The sequence below is a fragment of the Mastomys coucha genome, unplaced genomic scaffold (assembly GCF_008632895.1).
Source record: "Mastomys coucha isolate ucsf_1 unplaced genomic scaffold, UCSF_Mcou_1 pScaffold1, whole genome shotgun sequence".
NCBI classification, from domain to species: domain Eukaryota; kingdom Metazoa; phylum Chordata; class Mammalia; order Rodentia; family Muridae; genus Mastomys; species Mastomys coucha.
The window spans coordinates 88,382,955-88,402,522 of NW_022196891.1; the positions used below are offsets into that span (position 1 = coordinate 88,382,955).

The 19,568-nt window shown below is 45.2% G+C and overlaps 1 protein-coding gene and 1 long non-coding RNA gene across 2 annotated transcripts in view; one reads left to right on the forward strand and one right to left on the reverse strand.

The window, feature by feature from the left end:
* Window positions 1-12,702, reverse strand: part of Atf3 (activating transcription factor 3) — a 50,106-nt gene extending 37,404 nt beyond the window's left edge. The window contains exon 1 of the mRNA XM_031338873.1: window positions 12,643-12,702. The gene's annotated coding sequence lies outside the window, so the exon portion shown is untranslated. The remainder of the gene's footprint in view (window positions 1-12,642) is intronic.
* A 3,421-nt stretch (window positions 12,703-16,123) lies between these two features.
* Window positions 16,124-18,757, forward strand: LOC116068875. Its single transcript, XR_004109720.1, has 2 exons — window positions 16,124-16,587; window positions 18,581-18,757. It is a non-coding gene; the product is annotated as an uncharacterized LOC116068875 (long non-coding RNA).
* Window positions 18,758-19,568: the final 811 nt, after the last annotated feature.

Consider the following 19,568-nt stretch of genomic DNA (forward strand, 5'->3'; position numbering starts at 1 on the left):
AAAAAAAAAAAAAAAGAAAGAAAGAAAGAAAGAAAGAAAGAAAGAAAGAAAGAAAGAAAAAGAACTCTCTAAACCTATGTTGAGGGGTGGTGGCTCATGCCTTTGATCCCAGCACTTGAAAGGCTGAGGCAGGAGGATTGATGTAAATTCAGGTCAGCCTGGGCTATATGAGTTCCATGATAGCCTGGGCTTCAGAGTGAGAGACAATCTCAAAAAAGTAAACAAACAACGTCTTCTTGGCTGAGTTCTTATGAGCGAGCGTTGTAGGGAACCACCAAACCTGCACCTCCTTGGGAACCGGCGACCGGCTCTTCCGTAGACGTCATGCGCCCAGCAACGTCAAATACCAAAGCACTGCCTGGTAGTTTTGTTGGTCTTTGTTTGATCGTTGTCATGAGAAATTAAGCCTCAGAGTCAGGCCAAGAGGCACACACCTATAATCCTGAACTCAGGAGGCCGAGACAGGAGCATTGTTATTTTGAGGACTATCTGGGCTATACAGAGAATTCAAGGCTGGCCTGGACAATTTAGACTCTGGGGTCTTATACGGAATAGACAGGCAATGGCTAGACAGGGGGCAGGGGAGCATCCATCTCTTCCTGCTTCCTGACACTGAGCACCGTGTGCCTACCGCCTCACACTTATCCAGCATGCCTTTCTCTCCATGACAGGCAGTAGCATCACATCCCTAAGTCGCTTTTATCCTGCATCTTGTGGCAGCAATGAGAAAAGAAGCTAATAAACGAGGCAAGCAGCAGGGCTCTGTTTCATCCTGTGTACCACACTGCACCTTGTCCCAGACCCAAAGCGAGGACAGTGCAAATGTAAGCTGGACCCTCCAAAACTCTGAGCCAAGTTAGGACTTTTCTCTTTATAAGCAGGCGACCTTAGATGTTTGTTATGGTGGCAGAAAGCAGACTAACATGCCTAGCTTATGCTGTGACAATGATCGACTGTAAAGCCTCAGTCCCTGGAACAACAGCATTTCCTCCTGGTCCCCACTGCTGCATATCTGCTGTGGATCTGCTCTGTTCTTTCTGACCTGCCAGGCTGGAATGGCGAGCTAGTTATCCTCCCTCAGGGTGTTTACTCCGGAGAACAGGAATGTCAGGCTAGGTGAGCTCCCTGGGCAAGAAGCGCAGCCCATAGCAAGGCCAGAGCTCCCCTCGCACAGGTGTCTTTCTCCCTCTGTAGATAGAAGCCCAGCTGTGTGCAAGGTGGCAGACATCTTCCGGGGGGACTGGGTGTAGAGGATGCTAGGACAAGGATGAGTCCCCAAGACAAGGAGGAGCCCTAAAGCTGGGTGTGCCGTTGTTGACGTCAACAGCCTTCACTTGCTCAGCCCACGTGAGCTCACACTGTCTTATACACAGGAGGTCAGAACTCACCCAGTCCCTCTTCTTGAGGAGAGGACCGGTCTGTGATAGGGTGGCAGATTGGCTTGAAATTCCCAACTTGGGGAAAAAAAATCTGGAAAAGCTGCCCAGATTACCCAAGGCTGTGGCTCTTACAAGCTGCAGGGCTGGGGCAAAGGGTAGTGGGGAGCACTGGGAGGTAGGAGTTGGAAGCCACAGATGCACCATGGTGGCTGAGAATAAGTCACCCCTGTTGGGAACCACACTGTGAAACAATGGCCTTAAAATGCCATGAGACATTGTGGTTCTGGGCTGGGAGATGGAGGTCTTGGGAGTTGCAAGGTGAGAGGATAGGAAGGGGCAGCTCATGGAGAGACAAGAAGGAGAACAAGTGTGGCTTCCCTCTGAAATGAGCCTGGGAACGCAAATTCCAAAACACACGAAGAAATCTAACACTCAGAAGGAAGGGCCACAAAGTCAGTAATTAGATCAGAGTTTTACTCCAGATTGAAGCTAATGTTATAGATCAGCTGCCCAACAAAGAATTTATAAGTGCATTCAAGATGTCAAGACACAGATAAGAGAAGGTAAAAGAGATGCAGATAATAGCAGGTAGGTCTAGCCATGTTGCTTAGTGGGTAGCTCTCTTTCTCAAATGTACTAAGCTTGAGTAAATCAGGGGTGGGCGTTCCCACCTGCAATGCCTCAGATTGTCAGTCAGAGGCAGGAGGATCATCCTCAGTTACAAAGTGAAGCGGAGGTGAGCCCAAGCTATAGCGACCCTGTGGGGGTCAGGGGAGGGGAGAAAAAGGAAAGAAAGAAAGGTTCAAAAAAGGGCCAATGGCCTGCCTCCTAAATGAATAATAGAAACATTGAGAATGTTGAAGTTAAAAGTATAGTAGCTGGAGGAATAGTTTGGCTGTAGATCTAATGAGGAAATTCCTGGCCTGGGTGGAGTGGAAAGGTGCAGTGAGTGGAAGAGCATCACAGTACAGGCAAGGGGAGAGCATCAAAGGACAGAGTAGGCTGCCCTCACTCGGTAAATCCATCCATCCTGCTCATACAAGCATCCCCAGGAAATGCCATGGGCCATGGATTGTAGAGATTCTGAAGGAAGAAGGAATGACAGCACAGCGATAGTTAGAGAGAGAGAGAGAGAGAGAGAGAGAGAGAGAGTGCTGATTTAGTGCAGGGAGGAGGAGACAGAGAGACAGAGGAGGAGAGTGAGAGAGAGACAGAGAGACAGAGGAGAAGGAGAGTGAAAGAGAGACGGAGAGACAGAGAAGACAGACAGAGAGACAGAGGAGAAAGAGAGTGTGAGAGAGACAGAGGAGAAGGAGAGTGTGAGAGAGACAGAGGAGAAGGAGAGTGTGAGAGAGATGGTGCTGATTTAGTACAGGGAGGAGGAGACAGAGAGACAGAGGAAGAGGAGAATGAAAGAGAGACAGAGAGACGGAGAGACAGAGAAGACAGACAGAGAGACAGAGGAGAAGGAGAGTGAGAGAGAGACAGAGAGACAGAGGAGAAGGAGAGTGAGAGACAGACAGAGAAGGAGAGTGAGAGAGACAGAGACAGAGAAACAGAGAAGATAGACACAGAGAGACAGAGAGAGAAGAGAGACACAGAGAGACAGAGGCATACACACAGAGAGACACACAGAGACACCCAGAGAGAAGGAGAGAGACAGAGACACAAAGAGACACACAGAGACTCCCAGAGAGAAGGAGAGAGACAGAGACACAAAGAGACATCCAGAGAGAAGGAGAGAGACAGAGACATAGAAAGAAACATGAGACATAGAGACAGACAGACAAACAGAGAATTTCCAGAATGAAACATCCAATCTACATTTGAGTCCAAAGAAATCAAGAATAGTTACACACTGAGATACACTGTGGGAAGAGCACAGAATGCTAAGGATAAAGAGAGGATAGCTATAGATAATAAAGAACAGATAATCGATAATAAGGTTAATAGATAAAGAAGGATTGCCTACAAGGAATGAAAAATCAGTGAGGGCAGCCTTCACTTAAATAGCATAAGATTCCAGAAGATGATAAAGGGAAAGTGTTCAAAGTGCTGAAGGAATTTAATTTTCTATTTACAATTCTTCAGACCCCCACACAGCAAGAGCATACCAGCCACAGATTGCCCCCCTGAACTAAAGAAGGGTGTTATGTTTTCATAAATAGCATTAGTGTAGACCATTTTTAAAACCCCTTTTCTCTTTGATTTTAAAAGGGTAAGGCTGTCCCCTGACACAGCAATAAGGTGCAGAGCAGGCCTTAGCTGTACTGCTGCCCTCGTTCTGGCCAAGGGGAAAATTCTACTTAGCCAAGTCTGTATGCTCAGAAGTCAAATGAAAAACTAAGCAAGTGTGCAATGTCTGAGTGAGGTGCTCAACCCAAGAAGTGGGGCCGTGGAGCAGAGAAACCTGACTGAGAAGAGAGTAATAAGCATAGCTAAGAAGGAGGTGGGAAAGCAGCGTTGCAGAAGACAACCAAAGCACAGAGCATCTTTATCTCTAAGAAACCACTCCTTACAGAAACAAACTCCAGGCACAGCTGACCGAGAAAAACTCACAAATAGAAACAAAAAGGGAGAAACCGTGGAAGACTTAAAAACACAGAAGAGAAGCCTACTGTTTTCTCTAGCATAGTAAATAGAGAAATTTAGTAGTGGATAACTTTTCAGAAAGTAAAAACCTGCTAATTTATTCAGATGAGATTAGGATAAAGCTTCCAGCAGAAATCAAATGTTCTCGATCTGCAAGTCCAGGTGGCTCTCCAGACCCTCCACATAAACCCTGCTTCAAAGCAAGAGCTGTTTCAGAGACTGGAGTAAAAGCAGGAGGGCTTCTCCCAAAATAATTTTTGAGACACGACAGCCAGTCAAGCAGGATTAATAAAGACAGTAACAGTTTAATCTCAGTTTTCAAGCAATTAAAAATCTTAAAGAAAATATGATCAAGTAGAATTTAACCTCAAGAATCAAAGTGTGGAAAGAAAAAAAAAGCTCTCTCTCTCCCTCCTCTCTTTCCTGCCCCCTCTCTCCCTCTCAATTAAACCTCTTACATCTGGGGGAAAAAAAGAATCAAAGTGTGATTCAAAAGTTAAAATTCTGTTTCACTAACAGATGGAAAAGAAAACCTGCTTACCCTTTATCTTTCAAGGAACACCTTGGAAAACACAGAAAGATGTTTGACAGAATGCAGTATTCATCTGTGATTAGAAAACAAAATTCTTAGCAGACTAGCTCTAAAGGTGATTTTCTTTACTTGACACAAGGCCATTAATAAAACCCTTCTAGCAGATATAAGATCTGGGGGTGCTTTTGAGACAGTTCTGTTAAAGTCAGGGGCGACCTAAGAAGGCTGTGGCTGCTGTTCACCCTGCAGGTCTTTCCTGGTGCCGCATAAGTAGAGGTAGGAAAGAGAGAAAACTACTCTCAAAATAAAGGACTCAAGAAAACTCAAAATGTCCTGGAAGGGTACAGAAACCACACCAAAGCCAATGGCATTCTCGACAGTTATAACTAAAAAATATAGAAGAAAAACATTTACACTCATAGATTATATGCTTAAATTATATATGATTTGTTTTTCGTAGCTATGCTATATGCTGGTCAGGAGCAGATCTGTTAAAAATCTATGTAAAGCATCTGGGGAGAATAACAGGGCAGTAGAGGGAAAAGTAAATAAGTAGGAATCATGAGTCTCCAATTAGAAAAGCAGCAACAATGAAATAAGTTGCAAGCAACAATTAAATAAGTTGCAACGCAGAGCTCATCAATTAAATAAGAGCAACAATGAAATAAGTGGCTACAGAGCTGCCAATTAGAAAAGTCAGTAACGACATGAAGTGATCAATTTCCCCTCTAGATGACTTGATGCAAGCTTTGTTTTGAAAACCCCAAATGTGTGAATATGTAATTCTTAACAAGCCAAATTTCAAATCCATGTGTTAGAGCCCGGAAGAGAAGGTCATGCTGATGGAGTTGAAGAAAGTAGCAGGATCTGTCCTATTAAACATTTAGACTTATTAAAAGGACCGATGATATTGACACAGGAGAGCACAAGTAGGCGAGTGGATCAAAATAAAAGCTCAGAAATACCATATCTACCAGGGAAAGGAGACAGAATGGAGGTGGCGTCAGCAGGTCACTGGGGAAGTGGTGGGTCTGAGAACACTTCATCTATGTGGGAGGAGAAAGAAGGGGCTTTATGCTTACATCAACCATAGAGATCAAAGTATGGAAATGAAAAGCAAAACCTGGGAACTTGTACAAGAAATATAAGATAATACACTAATTAGTATCAAGTAGGGAAAGATTTCTTATATGATATACATATATACAAACAAAGGATGCACTTGGTTACGCTAAGATAAAAAAAGGATTCACAAAAGGGATACAATGAACACAGTAGGAGCCATGTATGGAAGGGGAATAGACAAACCAGGCTCATAAGCACCAAACAAAACAAAATATAAACAAAAACATGAGGAGGGGGAAGCAATTTTAAGAAGCAGAAATTACATTAAGCTTCTTCGATCCCAAGCATCACAGACAGTTGTGGAATCCAATGTGAAATGAAATATTAGCAGATTTATTTTTAAAGTCTAAACACAGCAGCTAGAAAGTAATTTGAGGGTCCACAGTGTCAGAATCGTGAAATGTTGTCAGCTCTATACTGAAAGGCAAAGATGTAGCTCATGTTTTAATAAGCCTCAAGAAAAACAAAAATGAAAGTATTCAACCCCAACATTCACAGAAACATCAAAATCCCTAAGGAATCAGGAACACAGAAAAGAGAAAAGGGAAACCCAAACTGAACCAGAAAATTTTATAGAATTAATCCAATTTTAAAATAGACAATAAAACAAAACCAAATAAGAAAAAAACTGTAGGTAATAAAATTACAAAAGAAGAGTAACTTTATCACCAGAAATGGTTACGTCTTGAATGTAAGACAATACTTTGCAAAACTATGTTACAAACTTGAAAATGGAAAAGAAACAATAGCCTAGAAGTATACATCCTGTCAAATTAGAAATGTAAGACTGAATACACCAGTTACAACTGAGGCAACTGGATAAGGAAAGAGAGGATTTCTCTAGGGAAACATGCAGGCCTAAACCTCACAGGGAAAACTCTTAGAAAATTAAGTCACACTTCTCATGCATAATTACTTCAAATCACTGGAAAATATGAAATTTTCCTGTCTAATTTGTCTTACAGAAGCAATCCCGATGCAAATAAAACTCTGGGGGGGGGGAGGAAGTTGCTGGGGGGGAGGGAGTTGCTTGGGGGGGAGGGAGTTACTGGGGGGGGAGGGAGTTGCCAAACTGTAAATATAAGGGAAGAGATCAAAACAGATAACAGAATGTCAAGAGACTCATCAGAGCTTAACTAAGAATAAAAACAAAAGAAAAAAAATCCCCTGTATTTTAACTCTGTATATTTGAGTCTGTGTCCTATGCAGAAGCTAAAGAAGTCCTGGGAAGGACTTTTAGGCTGGCCTGGCCTGGCTTGGCACACCCAGAGCCCTGGGTTCAGTGCCCAGCACCACGAAAAAAACAACAGATGTCGATAATATTCTCCACAGACACAGAATTTCACCACTAGCATTTATTTGAAAATTAATACATACTAGAAGCAGTCAGAGTCACCCCTTTAAAATGTGGTACCAGGGCACCATCAGTAAAATCAGAAAGAATATACACTTTGATCTTGGATTTCTGTTTGATGAAATAGAGCATTTCTAAACAAACAAACAAAAAATAATGTCATTATTCTATTTCTGGAAACTAAAAAGAATACTCCAACTAAAAACTATTACAATCGACATGTGAGAGTTGTAGAAAAATATCAAGGGAGTATAAAGCACCTGGCACTCGCCAAGTCTCACCCAGTGATCCAGTTAAAAATTGCCTATTTCTCGTACATATGTAAAATAAGTAGATCTTATCTTTAAAGACTTTCTATTAGAAGAAAATATGAAATAATTTTCAAAGCTATTGATAAAAAAGCCCACTTTTCAAAAGGAAAATATTTAGTTATTAAAGTCTTAAGATCCTATCTAGTGGACAGACCCTGCAGTCCCAGAAGTTGGAAGGCCGAGGCAGAGTTATAGGCCTCTCTGGGTTACACAAGACTGTCTTAAAAAGCAAAAAGTGCCAAAAAATTCTAGCACTTTGGAGACAAAGGCAGGAGGATCAGACATTTAGTACATATCAAAATTAAAGCCAGTCTGAGCTATATAAGATCCTGTATCAAAAAGTAAAATTGAAACAACAAAAAAACCTTAAGTATAAAAATATGTTTAGTATGCTTTAATGTACCTTTATATTATATTTTATGTATTATGTACATAAATATTTTATGTAATACACATATAGCTACTTAAATCTATTAGCCTAAATATATGAATATAACCAATATTAAAATGTAGATATTAAGCCAGGAAATTATTATTATATGTTAAAACTATTAGACATGGAAGTATTTGTATATATATTTCTATATATGTAAAGGCTCTAAGTTGCTGCAAATGTTCAGACACAGGCATATAGATAAATATAAAATATATACACAGAAAATAAAACTTGTTAACAAGTGGGATATTTTTGTGTATTTACCAAAATTAAAATTATATTAAGAATAACATACAGGAAGCAGCTCTCTGATTTGTGTACTCTGATTTATGTTTTAGAAATGTTTGCTTTCCTATAAAAGGAAAAAAACAAAATAAAACAGAAAAACAAAACCAAAATCAATTGTGTTTGAAGTAGGGAAGAAGGCTCTGCAGAGATTTGGTTGTGGGGGGGGTGTCTCCTGCCGTGCTATCTCAATATGGGTGAATCAGATGCTGTGAGTCACCGTGCAAAGATACTGAACCTGCTTAGGGCTCTTCTGTAGCCTTAAAACATGTCCTAAAACATGTTTGCTGCGTAACTATTTTTTTCAGACTAAGAGCTATTTTGGTGCTGTGGCTCACACCATAAAGTAGAACTCAGAATGCAACTTTGAGGCTAGACACATCAAGACCCCGTCTCAAAATACAATATAACAAAATTTAAAAAATAAAATAAAAATTGGAATCAGTAACCTGTCACAGAGAGAAAGATTTTTGTAAAAAGCTGTAGCTGTAAATACAAGACACTAAAACTTAGAAGTTCACCCTTGTATATAGAACTGTGTTTATTTTCAGATTAAAATAATACAATTAATTGCAACTTTGCCAGCATTGATTTTTTTAAATCATTTTTCATACTTTTAAATGTGCATCTGAGTGTAAGTGTCAGTTTTTATTTTGTCTTTTGTTTTGTTTTGTTTTTTTTTGAGAAAAGGTTGCACTATGTAACTCAGGCTGGCTTCAGACTTGAGACCCTCCCATCCTCCTGCCTCCGTGTAGAAATGGTAGGATTACAGATGTACACATATCTTAGTTACACAGAGACTTTGAACAGCTGTCAAGCCCTGCACAGATCCCCGTAGGATCATCACAGTCACATGGTCCAGCTTGTCTTAGATGCAGCTGCTTCTGTGAAGATCCCAAGACAACTATTAAAATTGGTTTTTGGTTTGTTGGTTTGTTGGTTTGTTTCAAGTTAGGGTTTCTCTGTGTAGCCTTAGTTGTCCTGAAACTCACTCTGTAGAACAGGCTGGTCTTGAACTCAGAGATCTGCCTGACTCTGCCTCCCAAGTGCTTGGATTAAAGGTGTATGTCAGCATGTCTGGCTGTATTATTGTTGCATTGCTATTGTCTATCTATCATCTGTCTGTCTTTATATGAGCCCAGAAGAGCAGGTAAGAGCATGTGCTGCTATTCAGTAGACCCAAACTCAGTTCCTAGGGTCCATATGCCAGCTCATCAACACCTGGGATTTCAATGCAAGGAATCTGACCCCTCTTCTGGTTTTTTAGACAACTACAGTTTCAGGTGCACAAACATGGACACAAACACATACATATATATAAGAAGAAAGAAAGAAAGAGAGAAAGAAAGAAAGAAAGACAGACAGAGAAAGCGAGTGTGAGGGAGAGAGGAAGACAGACAGAAAAAGAGAAAGAAAGGAAGGAATGAGGAAAGAAAGGAAGGAAGAAGGAAGGAAGAAGGAAGGAAGAAGTGAGGGAGGAGAGGGAAGAAAGGAAGGAAGGAAGGAAGGAAGGAAGAAAGGAAAAGGGTGAGGCAGAGAGAGGAAGACAGAAAGAAAGAGAGAAAGAAAGGAAGGAAGGAAAGTAAGAAAAAAGAAAGAAAGAGAGGTTGAGGGAGAGAGAGGAAGACAGAAAGAGAGAGAAAGAAAGAGAGAGAGAAAGGAAGGAAGGAAGGAAGGAAGGAAGGAAGGAAAGAAGAGAAAAATCAAAATCAGCAGAAGAGAGAAAATGAGCCAGGCCCTGTGGCATGACCTCCTCTAGTCAGAGCCAGAGGTAGGAGGAAGCATGACAAACTTCACTTCTGCCTGTAGTATGCCTGAGCTGCAGAATGAACTGAGATCAGTTGGGTAATTCAGCAGTACCCTTTATCCAAATAAAATGTGTCTCAAAGGGGCTGAACATGTAGCTTAATAAGTGGAAGCTAGCCTGCCCCACAGAAAACCTGGGTTGCCAATAAACTGGGCTCACACCCATCATCTCAGCCTTGGGGAGGAAGAAGGAGGAGAATTAGGAGTTTAAGGTCACTCTGGTCTGTACAATGGGTTTGAGATTAGCCTGAGCTATCTGAGACCATGTCCAAAAACAGTTTGTTTGTTTGTTTTTTAAGGACTAGAGGATATAGCTCAGTGGTAGAGTATTGTGTTCAAGACTTATGTTCAATGTCTAGTAAGTCAAAAATAGAAAGGTAGGGGTTAGAGAGAGGGCTCAGTGGATAAAAGCACTGACTGCTCTTCCAGAGGACCCCAGTTCAAATCCTACCACCCACATGGTAGCTCACAACTGTCTGTAAATCCAGTTCCAGGGGAACCAGTACCCTCACACGGACATGCCATACATGCAGGCAAAACACCAATAAACATAAAAATAAAATTAAATAAATCATAAAAAGTAGATAGGTAAACAACATGTACTGCATGTACTGCATATAATTGCTATCTATATATTCCCAAAGACTTTTTTGTTTCCTTTTTTTTTTTTTTTTGAGACAAGATCTTATTACATAGCTCAGGTTAGTCAGGAACTCACAGCAATTCTCCTGTCTTAGCCTCTCAAATGCTAAGTTTACAATTGTGAGTCACTATGCCTGGCTAATTGCCAAAGATTTTAGACATATCTTTTCCTAGAGCTAGATAAATGAAAAACTAGATTGTGTGTGTGTGTGTGTGTGTGTGTGTGTGTGTGTGTGAGTGGGTGAGCGCGCGCGCACACACACACACACACACACACACACACACTCTTTAAACACACACAGGAGGCAGTAGTCCTCCTGTATGTGCACATTCCTTGGAGGCGCATGGTCATCTGCCAGTGGAGGCAGGTAGTACCCCAGGGGCACTTTCCTGCTCCTTGGCTCGATGCTGGGGGGGGGGGGGTGCTCAGTAAACATTCTCTAACTTTCTCTAGCTCGGTGCATTACTCATACTTTGAAAATCGCCTTAATTATGTTAATGTCAGATGAGTCAGCCGCTGGGCAGCCCTACTCTGCCCTGGCCACCTCCTCCAGCCCTGAGAGCCTCAGCACCTGGGGCTTCAAAACAGAGAGAACCAGAAGAAGAAAGATCCCAGCTCCACCCCACGCCCCCACCCCCACGCCGGACGGATGGCTCCAAGAACAGCTTCAGAAGAGCTGCTAATTGCTGTCGCTACCAGCTACCATAAGGGAGAGTGGCTGAGGCGTCTCTAACCCGAGGGTCAGTCATCTACTGGAATGAAGGAAAACCGGCGTGAGGAATTCCTACAGAGAGACGCTCTGACTGCCCCAGGGCGGGTGGGACTTGCCGCTGCTAGAGGAGTTATTTCCAGGGCTCCCTCACAGAGATGCTGTGACTGCCCCAGGGCCGGTGGGACTAGCCGCTGCTACAGGGTTATTTCCAGGGCTCCCTCCATTGTTTTCCCATTCTGGCTCCTGCTCCCAAGCAGTTGGCCCAAGACCTGATAGGCCACTCTTTATTGAGGGGACATCACACCCTGGCCAGCTTTCTGGTCTCTTTAGCGATGTGCCCACCTGGGTATCAAGCATAGAGGTCAGCCATTCTCCCTGAGTACTCTGGGGATCATGTATAAACTGTCTTTTCCTTCAGCTTCTATGGAAGGAGCAGGAACCAGGAAGGTCTGGACCCGAAGGAAGCTCCCACAGTCTGGCTGGCAATCTCCCTCCCCCACCCCACCCCCCGCCCCCGTGGCTCTATCCCTGGTCAGTTGACCCTCCAGTGACCCCAGTCATCCCCTACCCCCACCCCATCAGCCAACTTTACCTGGCATTCCAGTCAAACCCACTTAATACATTTCACACTGCCTCAGAAAAGGCTCCCTCATATGTAGTCTCTCACCAAGGTCTTCTTACAACCATATTTTATAAACAGGTGCTGAGAAGGCATGCAGCTAACCAAAGTTACACAGCAAGCAACGAACCACTCCAGGCCCGTGGTCTTTCTACTCTGGCCAAAGTAAAACAGCTTGGATTCACACTGAAAGATCCGGACAGGACCAAATTGGGCGGAAGGACCTAAGTGCACATCTTATCACATGACGTAGAGACAGAATCTAAAGAGAGAAGATAATGACCTGCCCATGGTCACACAACCTTGTCAGCGGTAGAATGGGCTTCCAAACACATCCCTGCCCTTCCCTCCCTCCAGTTCTTGCATGCTGAAGCCTTCACTTGCTCAACCTGGACTTAGTGCTGGGTAGCTGCATTTTCCTCAAGACCACACAACTGCTGACACGAAGTACTTGGAACCCCAGAAGCACGAGGCCCACAGGAAGAAGGGTTGTCAAGGAGGGTACCATGGAATAAAGGGCTTTCCCTTGGATGAGGCTGGACCATCACGCCAACAACTGAGCCAGCCCCATCTGGTTGTGGAAACCGTGCAGGGCAGGTGGAGTCTCCCCCAGCCAGGGAATTCCACTGGAACACTCTCATCCTGGGCCTCCCTCACTCCCCACCTTGCAAACCGTCACTTTGGGAGCCATGTGGAGCCATATGACTGGTTCACAGAACTTGACATTTCCCACCCTCCTCAGGGGGCACCCACTCAGCCTGGCCATGAAGGGCATGCCCCAGCTAGAAGGTTCCTAAGTATGCTTTTTCTCCCACTGGTTCCCCAAACAAAGAAAAATCAGGACTCACATTTTGGGATGAAGTGCTGGAACTCCTTGGGAACCTGTGGGAGATCCGGTTCAGAGGAATCTCTTCCCTACTCATCTCTGGTCTGGTCCTACCCAATTTATCCTCAAGGCAGGATTGGTTGCCTGGGGCTGACCCCTCCCCTGCCCCCCAAAGCAACCAACAGCTGTTACTCTACTGAGTGGCAATGTGAGGTCATATCGTAGGTGACTAACCCACCGAGGCTTCCTTGCGAGCCATCAGCTAAATATGGTGACGTCTGTCATCCTGACCTTTAGAGGGAAGAAGCTGAGTGAGGGGCTCTGCACTGACTCTGGGGCTCAAGTGGACACCTGGCTTTCTGGAGCTGCACCCCTGAGCATCTGAGAACAAGCCATCCGGCATGCAGATTCCCTCCCAGAGACAGCTTCAGTCCAGGCAGTCTAGACTGCATGTGAAGTCCCTGGGCTAAGTGTGAAGTCAGATCTGAGTTTGTGATAACCCAAGCCAGGAAGAGAGGTTGTAGACTTGCCCCAGGTTCTGGGATAGACTCTTTATGAAAATTTGCACTTAGTTTCAAAACATCCTGGGGGAAGCCAGTATAATTCCAGCTGAGGTAGAGAAACTGAGACCGGAGGGTAAATGACTGTCCCAACATTACACAGCTGACCGTTACTGGGGCTCAGATCTCAGTCCACCTCTGTGCAACTCCACTGAGCACTGAGCTCTACAGAGAGGCACTGCCATGTTGCTTGGCTTTTTTGTTTGTTTGTTTGGTAGGGTGGCTTATTTTTAAGATTTATTTATTTTATGTATATGAGTACACTGTAGCTGTCTTCAGACACACTAGAAGAGGGCATCAGATCCCATTACAGATGGTTGTGAGCTACTGTGTAGTGGCTGGGAATTGAACTCAGGACCTCTGGAAGAGCAGTCAGTGCTCTTAACCGCTGAGCCATCTCTCCAGCCCATGGTTGGTTTTTAATAGACTTAATTTGTAGAGAAGTTCACATTTTTATTTTTCTGTAAAAATAAATCAGAGATTATAGATATTTCTCAAATGCCCCTCTCCCCACACAGGGCACAATCACTTTTGTTATCTGCATTCCCTGGCTGAAAGGTCGATTGATAGCTCCGTTTGACACATCGTTATCGCTCAGAGTCCATATTTACCTTGAGGCTCGCTCTTGATGGTGTGCACGTTCTGTGAGTTTGGGTTAAAGTAACTTTTGCGTGTGTATGTCTTTTTGAGACAGGCTTGCTATGTAGCCCAGATTATACTTGAACTCATGGCGTAGTCGAGGCTTATCTAGAGCTCAAAGCAGAGCAATCCTCCTGCCTCAACCTTCCAAGTGCTGGGATTAGAGTGTACCACCACGCCTGGCTTAGGTACCACTCATGACAGTGCCACGGAGAGCCCTTTCACTGTGCTCTGGACACATTTATCCCAGTGCTCAGGAGGTAGAGGTAGGAGATTCAGAAGTTCAAGACCACCTGCGGCTGCCTATATTGAGTTTGAAGCCAACTTGGGTTACATGAAACCCTCTCCCTTTAAAAAGAAAAAAAAAAAAATGGGAAGAGGGAAAAAGAAACCTCTGCTTTGACTACTCCTCCCCCATCCCTCTCAGCCCGAGGCTCTTACTGTCTTCACCTTTTTCCGGAATGTTATAGTTGGAACCAGAACTGCACAGTAGAAAGCCTTCCAAGATCCGCTCCACTCACTGATAGACATTTGAGTTCCAGCATGTCTTTCCAGGGCTCGAGAGCTTGTCTCTCTCTCTCTTTTTTTAAGTGCTGAATAATATTCTATTGTCTGGATTACCATAGTCTGTTCATTTACCTACAGGGATCTGAGACAGGATTGTCATGAGGCTGGCTTAGGTACAAATCGAAGCTGTTCCACACGAAAGGGACCTTGTCACAAACAAACTAACAAAGAAATAAGCCACTTCTGCCCCAAGCCCCTCATGGTTCTAGTGTGAATGTTACTGAAAGCAGAGACGGCCACAGGGCCTCATATTCATCTTCTGGACACTGTTCCACCTCTTCATTCTTGCCTGCCCCACAGCCCCTGGCAAGGTGCGTCCTTCTTGGCATCTCTCTTTCGCTGCTCCATTTCAGCAGCTGGGGAAGCAGTTAGTCTACTAGGAGGGAGTACTAAGCTGATATAAGGATGGCACACACACACACACACACACACACACTCACTCTCACATACTCATACACACATTCTCATATACTCACACACACAGTCACACACACTCATATACACCACACTTACACACTCACACACACACACTCACACACATTCTCACATACACTCATACACACAGACACACACATACACATAGTCACACATACATACACCACACTCACACTCATACACACACACATTCTCACATACACTCATACACACAGCCACACACATACTCACACACTCACACACACTCACATACACCACATTCATACTCATACACACTCTCTCACACACACTCACACACATACACATATACACACCACACTCACACTCATACACACTCTCTCACACACACTCATACACATACTCACACACACACACGCACACACACACTCACACACATTCTCACATACACTCATACACACAGCCACACACACTCACACACACTCACATACACCACACTCACACTCATACACACTCTCTCACACACACAGACTTGCATTGTTGTTTCCTTCTTCCTCTGGGCCCTTGTGTTCTCATCTGGCACACCCTGGGGCAGCTCTTTTAAGCAAGTCTGTGATCCAGATCCAGTTACTGCACAGAGCCCTCTTCCCTCTGCCATCTGCCCATCTCTCCGTATTCACCGAGCACTGGCATGGATCAGTAAACATTGCACTAGGTATGATGGAACATGCTTTCTATCCAGCATGTGGGAGACTGAGGCAGGAGGAGTGTGAGTTCCAGGATACTCAGAGCTATAGAGTGAGGCTGTCTTAGATCCTAACACCCCAATAAAGAAAACTGCAGGTTTAAGTTCTATCTCCAGCGTGAGACCGTGTTGGAGGCACGGGTGTGTATGTATTACACAAGGTCTCCCTGCGTTAAGTTCGGTAGATTGAAACTCATTATGTATCCTAGACTGGGCCAGGACCCACTGCAATAATCCTCCTGCCTCAGCCTCCTTGGGACTGGAAGGTACAAATGAGAGCCACCAGATCGAGTTGGAGTAAACCCTTCCTTTGGGAGGTGATAAGTAGGTTAGGGCGTCGGAGCAAGTCCCTGCCGACAGGGCTAGTGTTCTTAGAGAAAGAAGACACGGACAACCTAACTTCCACCGACACAGGCCAAGGAAAGGTCGCACAGAGAGGAACAGCAAGATAGCGGTGAACGAGGGAGCTGGTCCTCACCTGCACCTCAGACGTGGACTCAAGTTCCAGACTCCAGACCTGTGATAAATAAACACATGCTGTGTGTGTCGCTTGCTCCATGGTAACTTGTGAAAGTGAGCTGTCCTAGTTTGTTTTCCGTTGCTGTAATAAACACCACGGCCGAAAGCAGCTTGGGAAGGAAGGGTTCGTTTATGTTTACAGGCCGTATATACTCCCTCTCTGAGGGATGTCCAGGCGGGAGCCTGAAGCAGAACCCGAGAGGAGCACTGCTTACTGGTCTGCGACTTACTTTATGCTAATTTTCTTATACAGCCCAGGCACAGCTGACTAGGCGGGGTGCTGCCCACCATGGCCTAGGCCCTCCCACACCAATTATGGAACAAGACAATTCCTCACAGATACGGCCATAAGCCGATCCGGTTGAGGCAACTCTACTTGAGATCCCCTCATTCCAGGTGGTTCTGGGTTATGTCGACGATAAAACAGACCCGGCCACGACAAGCATCTACCACGTGACCAGGGAGGACTCCGAAGCTGTTGACGCACAATTTCCTGCAGAGCTATATCCTCACAGCTCCTCCCTCCACCAATGTGTGTTTGAAGGTAAGGACTGATGTGGGCAGAGAATGGAGATGGTAACTGTAAGTGAGAAGCCTTTGAGCGCCTCTCTGGGTCAGTGAGGTAGCTCAAGCGGGTGAAGGGGCCTCTAAGGCTGCAGATCGGAGATCAGTCCCCAGCATTGGTGTGGTGGAAGGACAAAACTGACCTTTACAACTTGTCCTCTGATCCCTACAAACATGATAACCACAAATAAATGTACTGAATCATTATCAGTAAATTACAATTATTATTTTATGTGTAACAATTATAGAGTTACTGTTGCTATTATTATAGCAAACCCTTTTTACTTCATTTTAAGAACTAAACTTTTACATAAACAGTGAAGCTACTTAATGACTGAATGGACTGGACAGGCTGCGATGTAATTACATTCCTGGGGCTGCAGATGTACAAGTTATACAGGGAGGTAGGAATAAGCGCGGTGCACTTCTGACCTGTGAGGAGGACGGTGTCCTGATCCTACCCAGCTATCTTAGGAGTGCTGTGTGAAACTGGAGTACTCTAGGACAGGGCTCATGGCTCACAAGCACACCGTTGCTCTGCTGAGAATTACCATGGAGTCTGGTTCAGCCAGGAACCTCTGAGTTTCACCACGCTGGGTCCAGGGAGTGCTGTTGACTCCTAGGTCCTGGACCACTCTCCACTCCTGTGAGAGAATGTGCCTACTGCCCAGGTCCTGGACCACTCTCCACTCCTGTGAGAGAGTGTACCTACTGCTCAGGTCCTGGACCACTCCCCACTCCTGTGAGAGAGTGTACCTACTGCCCAGATCCTGGATCACTTTCCACTCCTGTGCCTACTGCTCAGGTCTGCGCTGTGCTTGGAGCTTTGTGTTACCAAATGAGTCACCGATGTGGTTGGGAATGGTCCAAGGGTTCCTGCTCTTTACTTGCTGGGGCAGTCTGCCGGAGGGCACAGTCCTTCCACATTAGTGGTGGTGATTGTGTTTATGACTCGTCCTGACATTTAATGGGGCTTCTGGAGTGGGGAGTGAGAGCTGGAAGCTCAGAAAATCAAACCCTGCTCTGACGACACCAGATCTTGATTACTGCAGATTTAAAAACAGCAGGGGACCTCATAGTGTCATTCCACGGGGAAAGTCACCCCCACTACCACCACCCAACACCCCGGGTCACCTCTCTGGAAGCTGGGTGGAAGGTAGAAGATGGGAGAGGCAGCGGTCCTCAGAACCATCTCCAGTACTTCCTATGATCTCGAGTCCCTGTTCATGACAAGCCATTCTATGTCACATGTCTGACCTCTCTGACAGTTTGTGCCCTTTGTTCTACCAGGGTCTTTTTTTTTTTTAAGTTGTTTTTCTGATCCCCCTCCTCATCTCTTTTATTTTCTTCTGTCAGCATACAAAGAAATGGGTTCCATTGTGATGTGTTCTTACTCTCAGCTCGACTGTCATCTGAGCCCCAAAACACTTGCTGCTCCCCGCTTCCCTCAAACAATCCTTCCTTCTGCACCCAGTTCTGCCTTCTCTCCTCTCCCACTTCTCTGATTCTACTTCACCCTGAGCTCCTCCCTTTTTTGATTTAAAATTTTAACTTATGTATTGTGTATGTCTGTCCACGTATGTGCAGGAGTGCAGTATCTCCAGAGGCCAGAGGGTGTTGGATCCCTGGTATCTCTAAGGACCAGAGGGTGTTGGATCCCTGGTATCTCTAAGGAGCAGAGGGTGTTGGATCCCTGGTATCTCTAAGGAGCAGAGGGTGTTGGATCCCCGGTATCTCTAAGGAGCAAATGCGCGGGGCCTCTGCAGGAACAGGTTTCTCTTGTAACTGGGGAGCCATGCCTCCAGCCTCCAGAGTGTCCTCTCTGCTTTCGCGTCACACATATACATGTACACACAGATTCTGCATATGAGAGAAAGTAAGCTATACTTTCCCCAAGTGTGGCTTAGGTCACTTAACACAATGATTTCCAGTTCCATCCGTTTTTTCCTACAGCAATTTTCTTTCTTTGTCAGAAGATGACTCAGCAGATGAAGGTGTCAACAAGCCTGAGGACCTGAGTTCAATCCCTACAACCTACCTGGTGGAAGGAAAGACCGGATCTGTCCTCTCATCTCCACAGATACACTGTAGCACTTGCTCCCGTACCCACCCACATACATGTAAATACATACATAATTTTAAAAATTCCATACCCTTGCGCATAACACATGTTCTTTAACCATGTATCTGTTGATTGACATCTGGGTTGGTTCCTTATCTAGCTATTGTGAATAGTGCATCAATCAACATGGATGTGTAGGTGTCTTTGTGATGTGCTGACTTAGAATCTCTCCGGATTTATCAGTGTGTGTGTGTGTGCGCGCGCGCGCGCGCGCATGCACCTGGACGCGAACTGCTTTAGACCCCCACAAGATCTCAGGCAGGCGACCTCCCCTGAACTTCACGAAGGTGCCCGCCCCAGAAGCGGCTGCCCTGCAGTCTATTCCTGGGCGCCTGGGGCTGCCTGGGTTTTCTCCATCTCCTGGTGGGCACAAAGATGTTTGGCCACAGACTCCAGGCCTTGGGGCATCCCAGAAACATGATGGGCAGGAGACGGGGCAGGTCACACAGGCATGGAGACTAAGGACAGGAATGGCTGGCTTCTAAACGTCCACGCAGAGGACTTTCCGTGTGTCTGGCACGAGTAGCCAGAAGATGGTCTGTGTTATCCAGGGGAGACCACCAGCCAACCATAAGACCTGCCATGGTCCTGCTGGGCTCCCTTTCCACAGTGCGACCTCTCCGAGATCGGGGCGTGACCGTGATCCCGGCGGACGGCTCAGGACTGAGAAACAAGTTCTGCCTCGGGCAGCTCTGGCCCTTGGTGGGCCAGCAGCCCAGGCCTCAAAGGCACAGCCTTTGCCAGTTCCAGAAAACCCAAAGGTAGGCTCCACAGGGCTGGGCCTTGGGTCAGCCAAACTCTGCCACCACCAAAAAGAAAATTCTGGAGCCATCCCGGTG